The 5,579-nt window shown below is 41.9% G+C and overlaps 1 pseudogene; it reads right to left on the bottom strand.

The window, feature by feature from the left end:
* Positions 1-981: 981 nt before the first annotated feature.
* On the bottom strand, positions 982-2,652 carry LOC148510690 (uncharacterized; annotated as a pseudogene).
* Between the last annotated feature and the right edge of the window lie 2,927 nt (positions 2,653-5,579).

Here is a 5,579-nt window from a genome sequence, read left to right as displayed (position 1 = left end):
GCTTGGGAGAAGATACTTGGGCTGTCAATGAATCCTTGGGAGAGGCGAGTCCAAGTGTACTTCACTCCCCTGTAGGAGAAAGCAAAGAGATACTGACTGTCAGGGTGAAGAGGAACAGAAATGAAAATGGAGCAGAGGTCAATAACAGTGAAATAGGTAGAGGTGGAAGGGATCTGCATTAGGATGACAGCTGGATTAGGTACTACGGGGAATTGGCTCTCAACTATTTTGTTAAACCAGCACTAACCTGTAGCCCCTCCCACCACTCTTTTTTACAGGGAAGATAGGACTGTTGGCTTTACTGGTTGTCCTGACCTGAATTCCTTGCTGCAGTAGATGTTCAATGACAGGATACACCCCTAACTCCACCTCTGGTTTCAGAGGGTATTGTGGGATTTTTGGAGCTACTCTACCATCTTTTAATTGAACAACTACTGGAGCTACATCTGCCATCAATCCAATGTCTTGTCCATCCTTAGTCCATAGGAAACCAGGTATTTGTGAGATAATTTCCTCTACCTGCGATGGACATGAATCTAGAACGGTAGAATGCAACATTAGTCTTTGAGGAGTATCTAACATATCTTGCACTTCCTGAGCATGATTTCCAGGGATATTTAAAAACACACCATGAGGTGTACAATATATTATACATCCCGTTTTACACAAGAGACCTCTGCTGAGTAAGTTAGTCGGGGCCACTGCAGCCAAAAGAAAAGGCTGTTTGGTATGCAGAGGCCCAATCGTAACTTCTGCAGATTTAGTCAAAGGGTAATGTTGCATTTTTCCCGTTACTCCCATTGCCGAAATTGTTTTACCCATAGTTTTTAAACCTAGAGAAGATGTTATAACAGATTCGGCTGCCCCTGTATCCACAAAGAAAGTTTGTCTTTTACCAGCCACATTAACTATGACCTCCGGTTCTTCTTTAAGGTCTCTAGTCAATCTAACTGGCTGTATGACACAGGTATGACCTAGTCCCTATTGTTGGTCTATGTTTTCCCACAGAATATTTGCAGTTATGTTATGTGGGGGTACTAACTGTGATGGTTCAGAGTCCTGACAGTCTCTCCTGGGTGGATATCTATGTGTTTCCCCTCTATGTAGTTCAAAGTCCCTCTTACGGTTTTCATAATCTCGTCTAGGTGGCTCGTAGTGTTTTCTACGTGCTTGGTAGTTATGTCTAACTGGTTTGTTCGGGCACTGTCGGATGAAATGTCCCTCTTTGTTAGACCTATGATATTTGCCTCTCTTTACCCCTTGTTGCCCATATGTGTTATTTTGTTGTGGTCAAGTGTGTGTGTTTTCCAGAGCCTGACTTACCGTCATTAGCTTCTCTGCCCTTTCTTCCTTGTACTTACTTATGTTTTTATCATGTTGTAAGGCGGATTCCCTAAGGGCATCTACAGTTATACCCCTAAAATTGGGCAGTGAGGTTTGTACCCTTGTTTTCAAAGATTCTTAAAGTCCATCCATTAGTACTGAGACGGCGGTGATGTATATCATCTTTTATGTTGGCTACCCCAGTATATTTAGCCATTTCTTGTAATGCCCTTATGAAATAATCCATTGCGGTCTAATTATCTTTTTGTTTAATAGTAAATATTTTCTTTCAGTCCACTGCAACTGGGAAGTATGTGGCCAGTTGGATTGTTATTTGCCTTATTTGTCTGCGTCAGATAAAGATTTGTCCTCTTCCAGTCGACAATCTTCAATAAATTTTTGGATGTCGATACTGGTAGGAAGACAAGCTCTCAGCACTATCTGCCAATCTTTATTAGTAGGCTCATGAGTATTATCCAAGTCCTTGATAAATTTTTTGCAACCCATCAAATCTTTTCTGGGGTCTGGAAAATCTGTGATAATGGACCGCAATTCGGACCTAGTCCAAGGACAATACATGTCTACATTTGCAACAGGAATTACCCCATGCCTGTCCGCTTTACCACTGGGAACTGCTACTGTGCGAACAGGGTATATTCCTGTTACTTCACTATTTTCCAAATCAATTCCAGGCCTTACCGTCTCGGTACTATGGATGGCACCATACTTACCTGTTTTGCTGGTCCCAGCCACTTCTCCTGCATCTGCTGCAGCCTCTCCTTTAGTTTGGGAATATTGCCCTTCTTGGATGCTGAGTGCATGAGAAATGGCCGAGATCAGGGTAGGGTCATAATCTCTTCCTGAATAAAAACTTTCCAAATTAGTTAGTACAGGGTATAGGTTAGTTATTTTAATTTTTTGTAGTTATACTGGTTGTAACTCTTTCCCCTCCCACATATGGTGGCGATGGTGCACTTGCTTTCACTCTTTCTAAAGTACCAGTTTTCTGCTCCTTACTCATTTCTCTTTGAATTTCCCCTTCTCGTTGCCACAAGTTCAGACAATCATTATGTTCATTCCTCAATTTGCGTGATTTTAACAGGCGTATTTGATTTTGTACTGTATGTAATACCTATGGATCGAAACTACAGTACCAATTTTTGGAAATGATACTTTACAACTCCCAGTCATGCATACCCATTCATTAACATAAGCCATTGCGTACTCACCATACTTGTTACACATTATGTACCCTGCGGATCCTTTCGGTCTGCCCTCAACTGGAACCACAGTTGACTTGGTCATCCGATGAGTAGATTTAGCACCCATTTTGGTGGCTTTACCTAACTGCTAAATTACTTCTTTAGGATACCGGTGGGGGAATCTTTCTAAGTACTCCCACAGAACTTCTTCCCGTCAATATGCAACTGACCGTTCTACAACAGGCAACGCATATAGCGGGAATCCCTACCTACTTTGGTTTATTTCCACTAGAATTCCAGAAGGGAAACATCACCACCCCATCCAGTGGACTTCAACCAGGACTTTTCATCTGAGAAAATCAGTGAAATCTTCTTTCTTTTACACAAATCATGCTTGCGTATTATACTCTATGCGTACAATACACAACGTGCGGTCCAATCGCAATACACACAGTTACTGGTTATCTATGTGCCTTCGATCACAGAGGCAGTTTAACTAGGATATGCCCCCTGCACCTGAGGTCTTCATAGGATAGCCTCACACCTGGAAATCGATTTCAAATGGACACGTTTCCTGCACCTTTCAACATGTGGTTGTGATCCTTACACGCCACTGAAACCTCTCTTTGTTCAGTGTTTTACTGTGGTACCTTTTTGCTTCACACACCTATGCAATTCCCTTTCAACTGTTCACACACAAAAGAAACAATATTTCTGTACAGAAAAATCACTTCACAGAAACAGATAGTACTTTCCCAGAGGTTTTACACTTTGTTGTAAAATATTACAGTAATCCTATTCAAATCAGATAGTTATTTTTGTCAATGTACACATATATATATATTGTGACACAGTCAGATTAGGGGTCCCTCTCCTGGGTAGAGGTCTCCTTCCTTACACACACACACAGCAGCAGGGAAGCAGCACACCAGTCTGGATGCATGTACAAGCTGGTCGGCGCCAGTCTTTATTGTACAATGTCAGAAATAACATAAAGAAAACTTAAACATAAATCCTAGCCCTGTCGGGGCACTAACTTCACAGGAGGTTCCCTCACTACCAGAACCTGGCAGGGCCTAATGCCCTCACCAGCAACAAAGGCACAGCACTACACTCACAGTTAGGTTTTCAAGTGTCTCTGAGCAAACTCCCTGCCTGCTCTCCCAGGTGAGACACTCAGCCCTAAACACACAAGGCTTATATTGGCCACTCTCAGGTGGGAACCCTAACAAGCCTGTTACCAGGCTGCGAGAACCAAAACCTGGAGTGGCCGTGGGTGGAGCCCTCCCTCTCCTCTCACCCACAACCCCCAGGTCCCAAACCGGCTTTTCAAAAAGCCGAGACTCAAGCCTGCTACACTGCAGACTTTCTCCTGGGGGTTTAGAACACATAAGACAGGAATCTTGGACAAATGTACCTGCCACAGACCACTTTACCAGTGATCCTATCACAATATATATATATATATATATATACATACACATTAATTTTATTAATGTATTAACCCATTGGTAATAGTGCGGCAAATTTATGCACTCTCAACCGTAGTTGCATTTCGCGCTGCTTGTGCTTCTCTACGCACCCATATATGTACTTGCGTACCGTTGCCACGTGTGTGTCTGTGTATACATGCACGTGTATCGTTGCATGCCTGTTTACACAACTATCACATGTTAACAATCAAATCTGGCAATAAAACGTAAACTGTATTCTTATTGCAGGTAATGATTGGTACTTTTATATGCTTCCACGTTCCCCACAAGCAGCGGAAGTTACCCAGGCGGACAACTTCCGCTGCATGCTAACTAAACATTTAGGTGTGAACGGAGCTTTTGTTATCTCAAGCCTATGCAAGTATTATGCGCTTTTATGCTCACACAGTTTTATAATTTCAAACAAATAAACTTATCCGATTTGATTCAGACCTAAAATGAGTGCTACAACTTATGGCAACAGTACAAGGACATCATTTATACAGTGTGCATAATTTCGCTGTGCGTAAATTCGCGCCAACAGACCAAAAAAAATAGCTTTTCTTTGTTGTCCCTCGGTTTGCACCAGCACCTCTGAGACTATACAAGACAGACGTGGTTTAACAACATTAGATAGTTTTAAAACAAAAATTGTTTTACCTTATAGTGACCCATCTCCACCCTTTGTTGTTAGACCAACATCTGAGTAGTTCTGTTAGTCCGCGAGTGTGAGATTCACTGGACAGAGAGCCCAGCTGTGAAATCCTAATTAAATCTCTCTACGGCTGTTGACGCCAAGTGGACGCACCTTGCATATGGCGATACGCAAATGTGGATGCACAGTGTACGCAATACCTTCCCTTATTGTAACACCACGTGTATGCGTAATAGTCGCTAACTTTATATCACTATCTTCATATCAAAACACAATTTGAATTACAGTGCAATATATATATATATATATATATATATCACAGTATAATAATCTTAGGTGAAAACAAGTGAGCACACACACACACACACCAGTTTCTGTGGTCCAACACACAAAGGTAATTATTGTATTAAAAGGATATAACATTATTATCACAAGTTATACAGTGGTATAAAACAATTCAGGAAAAAGGTCAGAGTTCCAAACCAGTATACATACTTTCGCATTTGCTCACTGGATCCAGAGTACAGTCATCACCAAATGACTGGTAGAATACAGCTGCTACTCTCTGGACCAGGGGAGCCTAATTTATACAGCTAAATTATGCACTTGTCCGGGCTGTCCTGAGGTGCTTCTGTTGAGCTTGTGATATGAGGTGTTCTGAGGTGGCATGGATGGGGGGAGTTCCTGCTTGCATCAGGGATACCCTCCGAATGATCCACGCTTGTCATTCCTTGCCATGGGGCTTTGTCAGAGAATGAAGGAGTGTCCCATAGCGATGTTTGAATCTCCTGCTCATCTTGCAAAGATCCATCCTTATTGGTTAATTGGTTAATTGTTCTTTCAATGTTTTAGATGCTTAATCTTTCAATGCAACTATGTGTCTGTAGCTATCTTTTTTTGTTTCTGCAAATCTATGCTCTTTAGATT

Source organism: Taudactylus pleione, unplaced genomic scaffold, assembly GCF_031769625.1.
Source record: "Taudactylus pleione unplaced genomic scaffold, aTauple2 ptg000313l, whole genome shotgun sequence".
Lineage (NCBI taxonomy): Eukaryota > Metazoa > Chordata > Amphibia > Anura > Myobatrachidae > Taudactylus > Taudactylus pleione.
Note: the sequence above shows the minus strand (reverse complement) of the source record. Positions and strands in the feature narration are given on the sequence as shown.